This window comes from Saimiri boliviensis, chromosome 9 (genome assembly GCF_048565385.1).
Source record: "Saimiri boliviensis isolate mSaiBol1 chromosome 9, mSaiBol1.pri, whole genome shotgun sequence".
In the NCBI taxonomy this organism is placed as follows: domain Eukaryota; kingdom Metazoa; phylum Chordata; class Mammalia; order Primates; family Cebidae; genus Saimiri; species Saimiri boliviensis.
In genome coordinates this window covers 16,759,407-16,777,975 of record NC_133457.1, presented here as the reverse complement: position 1 = coordinate 16,777,975, position 18,569 = coordinate 16,759,407, and the positions used below count along the sequence as shown (strand labels likewise).

Genomic DNA, 18,569 nt, shown 5'->3' with positions numbered 1-18,569 from the left:
AAGTTCTGGGATTATAGGCATGAGCCACCACACCTGGCACATTATAGGATTTTGAAAAGAGAACTGACAGGCTTTGGACTTACGCTGTAAGTACTTCACTGTGGCTGCTGTGTTAAGAATTTTCCGTTTGGGAATAAGGATAGGAGCAGGGAGACTGATTAGAAAGTCATTATAATAATCCAGGGGTGCAAGCCTGCTGGTTTGAAAATAGTGAAAAGTGGTCAGATTCTGGATATATTCTGAACAGAGAGACAACAGGATTTGCTCAGGGGTTGAATGTGATCTCTTAAGCAAAGAAAGCAATCCAGGATGACTCTGAGGTTTTTGATCTGAGCAACTGGAAGGCTATTGTCGCTATTTACCAATGTGAGCAAGACCGTTTGCAGGAAAGATCAAGAGCTCCATTTGGACATGCCAAGTTGTGCCATCCTAGAGTAGATAGCCAGTAGTTGAGGGTTATGAACCCAAAGTTGTAGGGAGAGATCTCTGCTGGAGATTTGGGATACATTTGAAGATTGTTGGCCTACCAGAGTGTATTTAAAATAACGTAGCTGGCTTAACAGATAACAGAGAGTGCATGATAGAGTGCATAACAGACACAAGGACCACATCCTGAGCCCTAAGACACTCTGATGTTAAGAAGCTGAGGCAAGAACAGAAACCAGGACTTCAGAATGAGAACAACAGTGACCAGTAAAGAAGGGGAAAAACAGAGACACTTGTGACAGAGGCCAAGTGCTTCAGGAGGAAGGATTGATCAACTTTGGAAGTGTTTCTGATAGGGTGAGTAGCATGAACACTGACCTGACCATTGGATTTAGAACTGTGAATTGACTTTTTGGAGTAGAGTCAAAGTTTCTTTCTCGCTGGCTTTTGCTCATGGTATTTTTTAGTCAACAGTCTCGCTTTCTGAAGCCAGGTCTGAGTCATTCTGGAAACAGATGCTTATAAATTCTGGCCTAGTGTCAGGTCATGTGTCTGTTTTCCCTGCCTCCTCAAATTCTAAAGCAACCAATTTTCTTATAGGGTTAGGTCTTAAGCTCTTGTATGTATAGTGGATGGTAACAGAGAAGAGGCCAAGAAGAATTGAATCTCATTCTCCCAGTACATTTCCAATGTGATTTAGTGTACAGTCTGTCAAAGAATATTATGCTTCAAGAATAACAAGATAGGTGGCCCTTTGGTTATTTTTTTCAGGAATATGAAAAATTGAAAAAGATGAAGAAATAAGGTATCACAAATTTGGAATTTAAATTATTTTAAATTTAAATGTGCACATCACTTCTTATGACATTGGCATTTCAATACTCCGTCTAGTCTTCAAGTTCATAAATCAGGAATTACAACATATTTCCAGAACAATAAAAATATGTAAACAATGGCTAAAAAGCACTTTAAAGATTTGTAGCAACTTAGCAGTTATATAAAAATAAAATTTCCTTGGGAGAATAAAGTGCTATTTCTATCACAATGCAAACACCAGATAACTGAAATCTAATAAATCATTTATAAACTGACTTACAGAAACATTTTACATATTTTGATTAGAAAAGAAATGCAGCTCACAAGTTTACTGTATTTTTCTTTGTATACTGATTTTTCTAATTAAGACTTTACTTTGCATATGTTTTTTATAAGAAAAAATAAATACATATTTCAAGAAGTATCTTTGAATTTTACAAATCTATTCTACACTGAAGATCCAATATCATGATAAGAATTCCTGTTTTATTTACCTATTGCTACATAATAAATCACTTAAAATCTTAACGGCCTCAAACTACAATTTTATTATATGTGTGATTTTATTGGTTAACTGGGCTCAGCTGGGTGTTTGAATGTATGCAGCAAAGTGATTTTTCTGTTCCACGTGCTGTTGGCTAAGATTGTGGTCATCAGGATAGTGGCTATGCTACAGTACAAGTCGGCTCACTCACATGGCTGGGAGTTGGTGCTGGCTCTTGGTGGGAACTCAGCTGAGGCCTTAGGGTATCTTGGTTCCTCTGCATGGCCTCTCTATATATTTTGGGGTTCCTGTAGCAAGGGAGCTAAATTCTGAAAGATTGAAAGCCTGGTCAAAAATATAGCTCATAGTCTGGGGCTTATATTGGTGTCTGAAATGGGTGCAGTTTTGTGGAATTGAGACCTCAGCCTGTGGAAACTGACACCACCTCCACGTAGATAGTGTCAGAATTGAATTGAGTTACAGAACACCCAAGTGGCCTTAGCTAAGAATTGCTTGGTGTATGGGGGACAACCCCACCGATCTGAATACAGAAGTGTTGTGTGTTCAGTGTTTTTTTTCCCTCTCAGGTCTCCTCACTGGTCTCCTCATTTCCGGTCTCTTGTTCTACTATTTCTCTTTTGTACCATTCATTCAATAAAGGATGAGAGGTAGGCTGTAGACACTCATAGGTGAACTAAATGTGGCCCCTTCTCTTGAGGAACTTGCCCATATTGACAAAAAATTTTTCATTAAGGATATATTAAATCAATTTATTCACAATTCAAAAACAATAGAAAGAAAATGAGATCCTTTTTCAAGATTCAATCCAGGATCACACATTGCATTTACTTGTATATCTCCTTAGTCCATTTTGATCAGCGATACTTTCTCAGTCTTTGTTTTTCACAATCTTGACACTTATGATCAGTCCTGGTCAGTTATTTTATAACATTTCTCTCAATTTTTTTACCTGATGTTTTCTCATGACTACAGTTAAATTTTGCATTTTGGGCAAGAATACCACAGAAGCCATATTGTGTCTTTTTCGTGCATTACATTAGGGAGCACATGAGATTGCTGTTTCTTAAAAATTTTTTAATAGAGATGAGACTCTCCCTATAATGCCCAGGCTGGTCTTGAACTCCTGGCCTCAAGTGATCCTCCCACCTCTGCCTACCAAAGTGTTTGGATTACAGGAACAAGCCACTGCATCTGGCCTGGTGTATCTTAAGTCTTAGAGGTTACCCTTCATTACCTGGTTAAAGTGGTGTCTGCTGTTTTATCCCTATAAGGTCACTATTTCTCTCTTTTGTAATTGAATAACCTTGGAAAAATTTCCTCAAGACTATGTTAATATACTATTTCTTCTCAAATTTTACCCACTGACTTTAATATCTTCATTGATCTTGCCTGAAATAATTATTACTCTGATATTTGCCTAATGGCGATTTTGTGTGTCCCTCCTTTTCTCTACATTTATGAGTTGGAATTAATTGGTAAGGAGGAGCCAATCTTTTTCATCCATTTGTTTACTTATTCAAATACATATTGATGTAAGTATGGACTTGTGGGTATTTATTTCATGGGTACAATAAAGTATTATATTTATTTTGTTGCTCAAATTGAAATTTAAGCAACACATTTTACCTTCTTAAAAAAAGCTTTCTTCTTGAATTACTCCAGCTAGATACACTGCAGTTCTTTTTGTATGTGGCTTTTTTAGACTGCACTCTACTTTTTGCCTTATACTGTAGATATTGACATTGTCCTTTCCCATAATCCCAACTCCATTTCATGCACTGAATTATTGAGAATAAGGATTAGATATTACTAACTTTCTACTCCCTCCACAGTTGATGCACATTCTAGGAAATCAGTAAATATGTGTTGAATTGAATTGAATTGGTTAAAGCTTTTTGACCAGAATACAAGAATTTTTGTAACTTTTAATTTTTTTTTTTCTTTTGAGACAGGGTCTTGCTCTGTCACCCATTCTGGAGTGCAGTGGCACAATCACAGCTCACTGCAGCCTCAACCCTCTAGGCTCCAGCAATCCACCCACCTCAGCCTTCCAAGTAGCTAGGACTAAAGGTGCAAATCACGAAAATGGCTAACTTTTAAAATTTTTCGTAGAGATGGGGTTTCACTATGTTGCCCAGGTCCATCCCTCCCTCCCTCCCTCCCTTTTTCCCTCCCTTCCTTCCTCCCGCCCTCCCTCTTTTCCTCCCTCCCTCCCTCCCTCCCTTTCTCCCTCCCTTCCTTCCTCTCCCCCGCTTTCCTTTTTCTTCCTTTTCTTTCTTTCTTTCACAGAGTTTCACTCTTGTTGCCCAGGCTGGAGTGCAATGGTGTGATCTCAACTCACTGCAACTCCTGTCTCCTGGATTAAAGTGATTCTTCTGCTTCAGCCTCCCAAGTAGCTGGGATTACAGGCACGTGCCACTATGCCTAGCTAATTTTTTGTATTTTTAGTTGAGATGGGGTTTCACCATGTTGGTCAGGGTGGTCTCAAACTCCTGACCTCAGGTAATCCACTTGCTTCAGCCTCCCAAAGTGCTGGGATTACAGGCGGGAGCCACTGTGCCCAGCCCCTGCCCAGATTGTTTCAAAACACCGAGGCTCAAGTCATGCTCCCACCTTGGCTTTCCAAAGTGTGAGGATTACAGGCATGAGCCACTGTGCCTGACCCAATTTTTAATTTTTATGGGTACTTAGTAGGTGTAAATGTTTATGGGGTACATGCAATATTTTGATGCAGGCATATGATGTGTAATAATTACATCAGGGTAACTAGAGTATCCATCACCGTAAGAATTTATATATTTGTGTTTGGAATGTTATAAGTCTGCTCTTTTAGTTATTTTAAAATATAAATAAATTATTGTGGACTGTAGTCACCCTGTTGGGCTGTCAAATACTAGCTCTTATTTATTCTATCTAACAATGTTTTTGCACCCATTAGCCATCCCTACTTTCCTCCGTCCCCTACGCCATTACCTTTCTCAGCCTCTGGTAACCATCATTCTATGCTCTATCTCCATGAGTTTGATTGTTTTAATTTTCAGCTCTTCTATCTAGTAAGAGCATGGAAAATTTGTCCTTCTGTGCCTGGCTTATTTCACTGAACATCCTGTCCTCCAGTGGCATCCATGTTGTTAAAAATGACAAGATTTTATTCTTTTTTTGTGGCTGAATAATATTCCATTGCATATATATACTGAATTTTAAAAATCCATTCATCTGTTGATGGACACTGAGGTTGCGTCCAAGCCTTGGCTATTGTGAATAGTGCAGCAATAAACATGGGAGTGCAGATCTCTCTCTGATATACTGATTCTTTTTCTTTTTGATATATTCCTAGCAGTAGGATTGCTGGAACATATGTGATATGGTTTGGCTCTGTGTCCCCACCCAAATCTCATCTTGAATTGTACTCCCATAATTCCCACATGTTGTGGGAGGGACCAGATAAGAGATAATTAGAATCATGAGGGCGGTTTCCCCCATACTGTTCTTGTGATAGTGAATAAATCTCATGAGATCTGATGGTTTTATCAGGGGTTTTTGCTTTTGGTTTTCTCTCATTTTATCTTGCCACCGCCACGTAAGAGGTGCCTTTCACCTCCCACAGTGATTCAGAGGCCTCCCCAACCATGTGGAACGGTTAAGTCCAATTAAACCTTTTTCTTCCCAGTCTCGGGTATGTCTTTATCAGTAACATGAAAACGGACTATTACAGTGAATTGGTGCTGGTAGAGTGGGGTGTAATGTGAAAGTGACTTTGGAACTGGGTAACAGGCAGATGTTGGAACAGTTTGGAGGGCTCAGAAGAAGACAGGAAAATGTGGGATAGTTTGGAACTTCCTAGAGACTTGCTGAATGGGTTCGACCAAAAGCCTGAGAGTGATATATATACAATAAGGTCCAGTCTGAGGTGATCTCAGACAAAGATGAGGAACTTGTTGGGAACTAGAGCAAAGGTGACTCTTGTTATGTTTTAGCAAAGAGACTAGTGGCATTTTGCCTCAGCTCTAGAGATTTGCGGAACTTTGAACTTGAAAGATGATTTAATGTATCTAGCAGAAGAAATTTCTAAGCAGCAAAGCATTCAAGAAGTGACTTTGGGCTGGGCACAGTGGCTCACACCTGTAATCCCAGCACTTTGGGAGGCTGAGGTAGGTGGATCACCTGAGTTAGGGAGTTCAAGATGAGCCTGACCAACATGGAGACACTCCATCTCTACTAAAAATACAAAATTAGCCAGGCATGGTGATGCATGCCTGTAATTCCAGCTACTCAGGAGACTGAGGTAGGAGAATCACTTGAACCTGGGAGGCAGAGGTTGTAGTGAGCCAAGATCATGCCATTGCACTCCAGCCTGAGCAACAAGAGTGAAACTCCATCTCAAAAAAACAAAAACAAAAACAAAAACAACAACCAAAAAAACACAAAGAGGTGACGTGAGTGCTGTTAAAAGCATTTCGTTTTAAAAGGGAAACAGCATAAAAGTTTGGAAAATTTGCAGCCTGATGATGCAGTAGAAAAGAACCCCCCCCCACCTTTTTTTTTTTTTTTTTTTTTTTTGAGGGAAAATTTAAGCTGACTTCAGACATTTGCATAAGTAACAAGGAGCCGAATGTTAATCCCCAAGACAATGGGGAAAACGTCTCCAGAGCATGTCACAGGTCTTCATGGCAGGCCCTTCCATCACAGACTCAGAAGGCTAGGAGGAAAAAATGGTTTTGTAGGCCTGGCCCAAGGTCCCCATGGTGTGTGCAGCCTAGAGACTTGGTGCCCTATGCCCAGTGTCCCAGCTGCTCCAGCTGTTGCTAAAAGGGGCCAAGGTAGAGCTCAGCTCATGGATTCAGAGGGTGCAAGCCCCAAACCTTGGCAGCTTCCATGTGGTATTGAGCCTGCAGGTGCACAGAAGTCAAGAACTAGGGTTTGGTAACCTCTGCCCAGATTTCAGAAGATGTGTAGAAATGCCTGGATGCTCAAGCAAAAGTTTGCTGCAGGAGTGGGGCCTTAATGGAAAACCTCTGCTAGGGCAGTGCAGAAGGGAAATGTGGGGTCAGAGCCCCCACACAGAGTAACTACTGGGGCACTGCTTAGTGGAGCTATGAGGAAGAGTGGTAGATTCACCAACAGCTTGCACTGTGTGCCTGGAAAAGCTATAGACAATGCCAGCCTGTGAAAGCAGCCAGGAGGGAGGCTGTACCCTGCAAAACCACAGGCACAGAACTGCTCACAACCATGGGAACCCAGCTCTTATATCAGTGTGACCTGGATTTGAGACATGGAGTCAAAGAAGATCATTTTGTAGCTTTAAAATTTGACTGCCCCACTGGATTTCAGACTTGACTGGGCCCTCTAACCCCTTTGCTTTGATCAATTTCTCTCATTTGGAATGGCTGTATTTACCCAATACTTGTATCCCCATTATATCTAGAAAGTAACTAGCTTGCTTTTGATTTTACAGGCTCATAAATGGAAGGGACTTGCGTTGTCTCTGGTGAGACTTTGGACTATGGACTTTTGAGTTAATGCTGAAATGAGTTAAGATTTTGGAGGACTGTTGTAAAGGCATGATTGGTTTTGAAATGTGAGGACATGAGATTTTGAGGGGCCAGGGACAGAATGATATGGTTTGGCTCTTTGTCCCCACCCAAATCTCATCTTGAATTGTACTCCCATAATTCCCACATGTTGTAGGAGGGACCTGGTAAGAGATAATTAGAATCATGGGGACGATTTCCCCCATACTGTTCCCATGGTATTGAATAAGTCTCACAAGATCTGAAGGTTTTATCAGGGGTTTTTGCTTTTGTTCCTTTCTCATTTTCTCTTGCCGCCACCTCCCACCATGATTCTGAGGCCTCTCCAGCCATGTGGAACTGTAACTCCAATTAAACTTCTTTTTCTTCCCAGTCTTGGATATGTCTTAATCGGCAGTGTGAAAACAGGCTAATACAATACGGTAGTTCTATCACTTTGCTGATTATTTCCTTTGCTGTGTAGATGCTCTTTAAGTTTATGTGATCCTATTTGTCCATTTTTGCTTTGGATCCTGTGTTTGTTGGATATTATTCAAGAAATCTTTGCCCAGACCAATGTCCTGGAGAATTTCCCAATGTTTTATTTTAGAAGTTTCATAGTTTGAGGTTTTAGGTTTCAGTTGTTAATCCATTTTGATTTAATTTTTGTATATGGTGAGAGATAGGGTCTAGTTTTATTCTTCTACATATGGATATCCAGTTTTCCCAGTACTATTTATTGAAGAGAGATCTTTTCCCCAATGTATGTTTTTTGGCATCTTTGTCTGTCAGAAATGAATCCTTTATAGGTGGCTCATTTGAACTTGTTTCTGGGTTCTCTGCTCTGTTCTATTGGTCCATGTGTCTGTTTTTATGCCAGTACCATGCCATTTTGGCTACTATAGCTATGTAATATAATTTGAAGTAAGAGAATGTAATTCCTCCAGTTGTTCTTTTTGCTCAGGATAGCTTTGGCTATTCTGGGTCTATCGTGGTTTCCATATCCATTTTAGAATTTTTTTTCCTACTTCTGTGAAGAATGGTATAGGTATTTTGATACAGATTGCATTGAATCTGTAGACTGCTTGGGGAGTATGGACATTTTAACAATATTATTTCTTTCAATCTGTAAAGATGAAATATCTTTCTGCTTTTTGTGATTTCTTCAATTTCTTTCATTAACGTTTTATAGTTTATTGTATAAATATTTCACTTCTTTGGCTAAGTTTATTCCTACCTATTTTTTTATAGCAATTATGAATGAATCTACTTTCTTTTTTTTTCATATTGGCATATAGAAATGCTACTGACTTTTGTATGTTGATTTTTCATCCTGAAACTTTACTGAATTTATCAGTTCTAATAGGTTTTTGGTAGCATCTTTAGGTTTTTCTAAATATAAGATCATATCATTTGCAAACAAAGATAATTTGACTTACTCTTCCAATTTGGATGCCTTTTCTTTCTTTCTTTCTCTTGTCCAGTTGCTGTAGCCAGTAATTCCAGTACTACACTGAGCAATAGTAAAACAATTTCAGTACTACACTGAACAATAGTGAAAGAGGGCATCTTTGTCTTGTTCTATATCTTAAAGGAAAGGCTTTCAGCTTTTTCTCATTTAGTATGATACTATCTGTGTGTCTGAGGCTTATGGCTTTCATTGTGTTGAACTATGCTTCTTTTTAACCTAGTTTTTTGAGTTTTTATCATGAAGGATGTTGAATTTTATCAAATGCTTTTTTAGCATCAATTGAATTATGGGTTTTGTTCTTCATTCTGTTGATATGATGTATCATGTTGATTGATTTGTATCTGTTGAACCATCCTTGCATCTCTGGGATAAATCCCACTTGGTCATGATGAATGATCTTTTAAATATGCTGTTGCATTTGGTTTGCTAATGTCTTGTTGAGGATATTTGCATCAATATTCATTCAGAGATACTGGCCTGTAATTTTCTTTTATTATTCTGTCTTTGCCTGGCTTTGGGATCAGGCTGATACTGGCCATGTAGAATGAATTTGGAAGTATTCCTTCCTCTTCTATTTTTGGGAATAGTTTCAGTAGGACTGATAGTTCTTTAAATGTTGGGTAAAATTCAGCAATGAAGACTTCAGGACCTGGTTTTTTCTTTCATAGGAGACTTTTTATTGTGGCTTCAATGGCCAGAACATAATTTACCAACATTTCTCAGTATAAATAAGTGAGGCACTGTAGGGTCACTTATTTTTACACCCAGTATTTAACACAAAGTTTCTTTATCTTAGAATTCTGGAACATTTGTATCATAATCATTCAATGTTCTAGAATAGTTATGTTTCAGAAAGAAAAAATTCCCTTCTTTAAAACACTTAAAATTGTTAGTATAAGAATGGGAATAGAACCAGGAACACAAAATTTCATAACAATTAAAAGGAAAAACAAAAACTAAAGTTAGAGATAAAGACAAGAGATTGAGTGGATGGGTGGGGAAGCAACAAGGACATAAAAGAGTTAAACGTATTATCGTAAATGACTAAAGAGCTAATTTCTATGCAACTAGAACAATTTGAGTCTGGAATAAAAGAGGAATTTGGCTTTTATCATTTTCTTTTTTTTTTAATTTTTTTTATTGCATTTTAGGTTTTGGGGTACATGTGAAGAACATGCAAGATTGTTGCATAGGTACACACAGCAGTGTGGTTTTCTGCCTTCCATCCCCTTGCCTGTATCTGTCAATTCTCCCCATGCTATCTCTTCCCACCTCCCCACCCCCGTCCCTCCCCCATTTCCCCCCAATGGACCCCAGTGTGTAGTGCTCCCCTCCCTGTGTCCATGTGTTCTCATTGTTCAACACCCGCCTATGAGTGAGAATATGCGGTGTTTGATTTTCTGCTCTTGTGTCAGTTTGCTGAGAATGATGGTTTCCAGGTTCATCCATGTCCCTACAAAGGACATGAACTCATCGTTTTTGATGGCTGCGTAATATTCCATGGTGTATATGTACCACATTTTCCCTATCCAGTCTATCATCGTTGGGCATTTGGGTTGGTTCCAGGTCTTTGCTATTGTAAACAGTGCTGCAATGAACATTCGTGTGCACGTGTCCTTATAGTAGAATGATTTATAATCCTTTGGATATATACCCAGTAATGGGATTGCTGGGTCAAATGGGATTTCTATTTTTAGGTCCTTCAGGAATCGCCACACTGTCTTCCACAATGGTTGAATTAATTTACATTCCCACCAACAGTGTAAAAGTGTTCCTATTTGTCTACATCCTCTCCAGCATCTGTTGTTTCCAGATTTTTTAATGATCGCCATTCTAACTGGTGTGAGATGGTATCTCAATGTGGTTTTGATTTGCATTTCTCTAATGACCAGTGACGATGAGCATTTTTTCATATGTTTGTTGGCCTCCTGTATGTCTTCTTTTGTAAAGTATCTGTTCATATCCTTCTTCCATTTTTGAATGGGCTTGTTTGTTTTTTTCTTGTAGATCTGTTTTAGTTCATTATAGATTCTGGATATCAGCCCCTTGTCAGATGGGTAGACTGCAAAAATTTTTTCCCATTCTGTTGTTTGCCGATTCACTCTACTGACTGTTTCTTTTGCCGTGCAGAAGCTGTGGAGTTTGATTAGGTCCCATTTGTCTATTTTGGCTTTTGTTGCCATTGCTTTTGGCGTTTTGGTCATGAAGTCCTTGCCTACGCCTATGTCCTGAATGGTTTTGCCTAGATTTTCTTCTAGGGTTTTTATGGTGTTAGGTCTGATGTTTAAGTCTTTAATCCATCTGGAGTTAATTTTGGTGTAAGGTGTCAGGAAGGGGTCCTGTTTCTGCTTTCTGCACATGGCTAGCCAGTTTTCCCAACACCATTTATTAAACAGGGAGTCCTTTCCCCATTGCTTGTTTTTGTCAGGTTTGTCGAAGATCAGATGGTTGTGGGTATGTTGTGTTTCCTCTGAGGCCTCTGTTCTGTTCCATTGGTCTATATCTCTATTTTGGTACCAGTACCATGCTGTTTTGATTACTCTAGCCTTGTAGTATAGTTTGAAGTCCGGTAGTGTGATGCCTCCTGCTTTGTTCTTTTTGCTTAGAATTGACTTGGCTATGCGGGCTCTCTTTTGGTTCGATATGAAGTTTAAGGTGTTTTTTTTCCAGTTCTGTGAAGAAGGTCATTGGTACCTTGATGGGAATAGCGTTGAATCTGTAAATTACTTTGGGCAGTATGGCCATTTTCACAATGTTGATTCTTCCTAACCATGAACATGGAATGTTTCTCCATCTGTTTGTGTCCTCTCTTATATCGTTGAGCAATGGCTTGTAGTTCTCCTTGAAAAGGTCCTTTACATTCCTTGTTAGTTGTATTCCTAGGTATTTTATTCTCTTTGTAGCAATTGCGAATGGCAGTTTGTTCTTGATTTGGCTTTCTTTAAGTCTGTTACTGGTGTATAGGAATGCTTGTGATTTTTGCACGTTTATTTTGTATCCTGAGACTTTGCTGAAGTTGTTTATCAGTTTCAGGAGATTTTGGGCTGAGATGATGGGGTCTTCTACATATACAATCATGTCATCTGCAAATAGAGACAATTTGATTTCCTCCTTTCCAATTTGAATCCCCTTTATTTCTTTTTCTTGCCTGATTGCTCTGGCTAGAACTTCCAGTACTATATTGAATAGGAGTGGTGAGAGAGGGCATCCTTGTCTAGTGCCAGATTTCGAAGGGAATGCTTCCAATTTTTGCCCATTCAGTATGATATTGGCTGTTGGTTTGTCGTAAATAGCTTTTATTGTTTTGAGATACGTTCCGTAAATACCTAGTTTATTGAGGGTTTTTCACATAAAGGGCTGTTGAAATTTGTCAAAGGCCTTCTCTGCATCAATTGAGATAATCATGTGGTTTTTGTCTTTGGTTCTGTTTATGTGGTGAATTACGTTTATGGACTTGCGTATGTTGAACCAGCTGTGTATCCCCGGGATGAATCCTACTTGATCATGGTGGATGAGCTTTTTGATATGCTGTTGCAATCGGTTTGCCAGTATTTTATTGAAGATTTTTGGATCTTTGTTCATCATGGACATTGGCCTGAAATTTTCTTTTCTTGTTGAGTCTCTGCCGGGTTTTGGTATCAGGATGATGTTTGTCTCATAAAATGATTTGGGAAGGATTCCCTCTTTTTGGATCGTCTGGAATAGTTTCAGAAGGAATGGTATCAGCTCCTCTTTGTATGTCTGGTAGAATTCGGCTGTGAACCCATCTGTACCTGGGCTTTTTTTGGGTGGTAGGCTCTTAATTGCTGCCTCGACTTCAGACCTTGTTATTGGTCTATTCAGGGTTTCGGCTTCTTCTGGGTTTAGGCTTGGGAGGATGCAGGTGTCCAGGAATTTATCCATTTCTTCCAGGTTTACTAGTTTATGTGCATAGAGTTGTTTGTAATAATCTCTGATGATGGTTTGGATTTCTGTGGAATCTGTGGTGATATCACCTTTATCATTTTTTATTGCTTCAATTTGGTTATTCTCTCTTTTCTTTTTAATTTATCTGGCTAGTGGTCTGTCTATTTTGTTGATCTTTTCGAAAAACCACCTCCTGGATTTATTGATTTTTTGAAGAGTTTTTTGTGTCTCTATTTCCTTCAGTTCTGTTCTGATCTTAGTTATTTCCTGTATTCTGCGAGGTTTTGAGTTTTTTTGATCTTGCTCCTCTAGCTCTTTCAATTTTGATGATAGGGTGTCAATTTTAGATCTCTCCTTTCTTCTCATGTGGGCACTCATTGCTATACATTTTCCTCTAGAGACTGCTTTAAATGTGTCCCAGAGATTCTGGTATGTTGTGTCTTCGTTCTCATTGGTTTCGAAGAACATCTTTATTTCTGCCTTCATTTCATTGTTTATCCAGTCAACATTCAAGAGCAAGTTGTTCAGTTTCCATGAAGCTGTGCAGTTCTGAGTTAGTTTCTGCATTCTGAGTTCTAACTCGATTGCACTGTGGTCTGAGAGACTGTTATGATTTCCGTTCTTTTGCATTTGCTGAGGAGTGATTTATTGCCAATTATGTGGTCAGTTTTAGAGTAGGTGTGATGTGGTGCTGAGAAGAATGTATATTCTGTGGATTTGGGGTGGAGAATTCTGTAAATGTCTATTAGGTTTGCTTGTTCCAGGTCTGAGTTCAGGTCCTGGATATCCTTGTTGATTTTCTGTCTGGTTGATCTGTCTAATATTGACAATGGGGTGTTAAAGTCTCCCACTATTATTGTGTGGGAGTCTAAGTCTCTTTGTAAGTCATTAAGAACTTGCCTTATGTATCTGGGTGCTCCTGTATTGGGTGCATATAAATTTAGGATCGTTAGCTCTTCTTGTTGCAGTGATCCTTTTACCATTATGTAATGTCCTTCTTTGTCTCTTTTGATCTTGGTTGCTTTAAAGTCTATTTTATCAGAGATGAGAATTGCAAGTCCTGCTTTTTTTTGCTCTCTATTTGCTTGGTAGATCTTCCTCCATCCCTTTATTTTGAGCCTTTGTGTATCCTTGCATGTAAGATGGGTTTCCTGGATACAGCACACTGATGGGTTTTAGCTTTTTATCCAATTTTCCAGTCTGTGTCTTTTGATTAGGGCATTCAGTCCACTTACATTTAGGGACAGTATTGTTATGTGTGAATTTGATGTTGTCATTTTGATGCTACCTGGCTGTTTTGTTGGTTAGTTGATGCAGCTTCTTGATTGTGTTGCTGCTCTTTTACCATTTGGTGTGTTTTTGGAGTGGCTGGTACTGGTTGTTTATTTTTATGTGTAGAGCCTCTTTCAGGAGTTCTTGGGCAGGTTTGGTGGTGATGAAATCTCTGAGTGCTTGCTTGTTCACAAGGGATTTTATTTTTTCTTCACTTATGAAGCTTAGTTTGGCTGGATAGGAGATTCTGGGTTGAAAGTTCTTTTCTTTAAGGATGTTGAATATTGGTCCCCACTCTCTTCTGGCTTGTAGGGTTTCTGCTGAGAGATCTGCTGTGAGTCTGATGGGCTTCCCTTTGTGGGTAACCTGACCTTTCTCTCTGGCTGCCCTTAGCATTTTCTCTTTCATTTCAACCCTGGTGAATCTGACGATTATGTGCCTTGGGGTTGCTCTTCTTGAGGAATATCTTTGTGGTGTTCTCTGTATTTCCTGTATTTGAATATTGGTCTGCCTTGCTAAGTTGGGGAAGTTTTCCTGGATAATATCCTGAAGAGTATTTTCAAGCTTGGATTCATTCTCTTCATCACATTCAGGTACACCTATCGGACGTAAATTAGGTCTTTTCACATAGTCCCACATTTCTTGAAGATTTTGTTCATTCCTTTTTGTGCTTTTTTCTCTGTTCTTGCCTTCTCTTTTTATTTCATTAAGTTGATCTTTGACCTCTGATATCTTTTCTTCTGCTTGGTCAATTCGGCTGTTGAAGCTTGTGCATGCTTCACGAAGTTCTCGTGTTGTGTTTTTCAGCTCCATCAATTCACTTATATTCCTCTCTATGCTATCCATTCTCGTTAGCATTTCGTCCAATCTTTTTTCAAGGTTCCTAGTTTCTTTGCGTTGGGTTAAAAATGTTCTTTTAGTTCACTGTAGTTTCTCACTACCCACCTTCTGAAGTCTGATTCTGTCATTTCATCACCCTCCTTCTCCATCCGTTCTGGTTCCCTTGCTGGTGAGGAGTTGCAATCTCTTTTAGGAGGAGAGGTGTTCTGGTTTCCGGAGTTTTCATCCTTTTTGCGCTGGTTTCTTCCCATTTTTGTGGGTTTATCCACCTGTTGTCTTTGTAGTTACTGTCTTTCAGATTGGGTCTCTGAGTGAGCTTCTAGTTTGTGGATGCTGAAGTTAGTTCTTTTTTTTTTAAGCTTTCCTTCTAACAGTCTGGCCCCTCTGCTGTAGGACTGTTGAGGTCCTCTCCAGGCCCTGCTTGCCTGGGGATCACCTGCAGCAGCTGCAGAACAGTAAGGGTTGCTGCCAGTTTCCTCTTCTGCTATCTTTGTCCCAGAAGGATGCTCGCCTACTGTCAGTCCGTTCTCTCCTTTATGAGGTGAGTCTTTGGATCTATGAGGGTCAGGGAGCTACTTGAGGAGACAGTCTATCTTTTATTGGGGCTTAAGTCCTGAGCTGTGAGCTCCATTGTTCATTCAGAGCTGCTGGGCAGGTACATTTAGGTCTGCTGCAGCTGAACTCATAAAGCACTTTTTGTTCCCAGGTGCCCTGTCCCGCGGAGTTGGGGCTTTATGAGTTTCCGTTGCGCTACTGCCTTTTTTGATTTTTCTTTCAGGTCTGACCCGCCCAGCTAGCAGCACGCCTAGCCACTGCCTGCCTGCAGAGGCTTTGCTGAGCTGCTGTGGGCTCCATCCAGCTGCCCTGTGCTCTTCCCTGCAGTCCTGTTTATATGGGCATAGTTAGAACTGTCTCGGCAGTGGTGGCCCCGCCTCTGTTATGGCGGACTCTCTCTGTTGTGGCAGGTTGCCTCAGCGATGGCGGGTTGCCTCGCGATGGCGGCCCACCTCTGTAGTGGTGGAGAGTCTCAGTAATGGCGGACGCCCCACCCCCACCGAGCCGGACCATCCCGGGTTCAGCTGAGCTTGGTTTGAAGGGCTCAGCCCGGAGGGTTTCCAATTACTGTTTTTGTTTTCGTTGTTGTTGGGGGTGGGGGGCTGGGACCAACCGAGCCTGATCACCTGGCTCCCTAACTCAGAGTCTTTTCTTTTAAGTTGAATGACCCCGAGTTCCAGTTGCTTGTTGAAAAGGCGCCGGGATCTCCCGTGCTGCGACTCACTGAGTCGGCACAAACAGCAGAGCTGGCTCCTGGCGGACTTTTTGCCTAGGAATCTCCTGGCCTGACTCGCTATTTCAGATGAATGGGCAACTCTGCCGTCTCAGGGCTCTGCTCGCCAGCTAAGAGGGCTCCCAGACCAGTGGCTTTTGTATGGAGAACCGCAGCAACAGGGCGTGGTCACAGCAGCCGTGCGCGGGCCGAATCAGCCCCACGGGGGGCCAAAACAGCCACACCGACCGGGACTGCGGTGCTGGCAACCCCTCCGCCTGGGTATCTCCTGGTCTGTGGGCAATAAAAATTCGTTTGGAAATGCGGCGTCCACTCACCCTCTGTGCTTTCACTGGGCGCTGAAGTCCTGAGCTGTTCTTAGGCGGCCATCTTCCCAGCATTCCGGCTTTTATCATTTTCTAATTAGGTTCTCTTGACTCATTTTTTATTTATTAACTATGTCACATTAACGGGGAGAATTGTGTCCAGTTCATAAATAATTTGTGTGTGTGCATGTGTGCATATGAGAGACATGTGTTTATAAGTAATATAGATGTAAATGTATGTATACACAAAAACACATAGTCATGTACCACTGAACAACGTTTCAGTCAGTGGCAGATTACATATACAACAGTGGTACCAACAGATCATAATACTGTGTTTTTACGATACCCTTTCTGTTTATATACACACATACTATTGTGTTACTATTGCCTGCAGTCTTCAGTACAGTAACATGCTGTTCAAGTGTGTAGCCTATGCGAGCCATATCTTATAGCCTAGAGGTACAGTATGAATATACTTACAGAAGTCTATACCATCTAGGCTTGTGTAAGTGCATTCTATGATGTTTACAAAATAAAATTGCCCAGTGATGCATTTCTCAGAACTTATCTCTGTCACCAAGAAATGCATGGCTGTATACACCTACGGAGATTATTTCTTATACCTTTGTGTCATTCATCTCACAGAAAAAGATAATTTATTCAAAAGTATAGACTAAATATTTATCAGGGACAAAATTTTAGCTATTCCTGTTGTGACAATACAAAGTTAAAAAACACAAGTACAAATACCTTGCCCTCTATGTAGTTTTCTAATTTTAGTCATTTGTGTAACATTTTAAAAGTGATGGAGCTAGTAGTTACTGATAGATCTGGGATTTGAACTCAGGCCGTCTAACCCCAGGGCTGAATCACTGATGCTAAACTAACTCTTAATACATATTTATTAAAATAATAAGTACTGTTTTGGAACCACAAAAATTTGCATAACACTAGTGGTCACAACTCGCATTTTGTGATTACCTAGAAACTGGATGAGGAACTATATAAATGACTATAGTACTAAGTAAGTGTTACATACTATGAGGATGAATGTTACAATTAATTATTTTAGGAGATAAGAGAAGATAAAGGAGTATGTCCCTCTGGGCAAAGAGAAAAGATTTTGTGGGGAAGATGGCATTAGACTATTTGGTTTGTAGGCATACAGAAGATGGTCATAAGAGAGGACATGCCAAGTTCGGGAGAGGAGTATAGGCAATGTGGGAGAAGCAGTGAGCAGATAATTTTGCTGGAGTGTATGTGGCATCAATGGAAATAAGACGAACGGTACTATAGTGAAAGCATTAAAACTACTTCCGTTTGATAGTGATTTACTGTGTTAAGGAAAGCAAATGAAGCATCTGGACAGATGCCTAAAAATGTAGAAATGTACTCTTCGGACTGGTTTGAGTCTGGCAACATGCTTTAGATTTGTAGATTGAGAGTTTTATTGATCAAGGTATTTATTCAAACGCACAAGAAAGTGTAACCTGGAATTCGGGTAAACTACCACCAGGTGGTAGCAGATATGCTGATTTCATGATCCAGATGACTGGATTTAAGCTGAGCCAGTTCAGAATTCTGTTTCCAGTCTCTTTTGCATGTATAGGTTTGTTTATGTAGCATGTAATCACACTGGGACCCAGATTTGTGTAAAATAATTTATTTGACGCAATATAGCAGCATCCATATTGACAGAAATAATACAACGTGTTTCTCTGTCAAACATTTTATTCCCACCTGTAGAATGTACAGGTATATAATCTAATCCAATGGGGAGGTTGGAAACTATTTCAGATATCATTTCAAATAAATAAGAAAACATAACATCTTCATTTGGAAATCTTGTGCTTGAAAAGTAAGGTTGGAAACTGAGTTAAAACTTAGAGAGATTGGGGAGCAGTCAAGATTTGGCGTATTCACAGAGAGTGGGTGGAATATAAGGGCTTCAGATGGCAGGAAAATCTAGTAGAGACACATCGCTAGAGTCCTCTTTGATGATCTAACAATCCTTCCAACAGCCCTATGAAATAGAAAACATTATCTCCATTGAAATATAAGATGACCGTAGTTTAAAGGGTTTAAGCAATTATTTAACTTATTTGTACAAATGAGTAACATATGGAATTTGAACTCACCTCTGGCTTCCACTTTATGTCTTTGTTTTAATTTAGTTCTCACTGAGATTCAGCATTTCCTTCAGTTATACATGTAATGTAGGTAACAA

At 39.9% G+C, this 18,569-nt stretch overlaps 1 long non-coding RNA gene across 1 annotated transcript in view; it reads left to right on the top strand.

The window, feature by feature from the left end:
• Window positions 1–608: 608 nt before the first annotated feature.
• Window positions 609–18,569, top strand: part of LOC141585519 (uncharacterized) — a 233,686-nt gene continuing 215,725 nt past the window's right edge. Inside the window, exon 1 of the long non-coding RNA XR_012519070.1 lies at window positions 609–783. This is a non-coding gene — a long non-coding RNA (uncharacterized LOC141585519). The remainder of the gene's footprint in view (window positions 784–18,569) is intronic.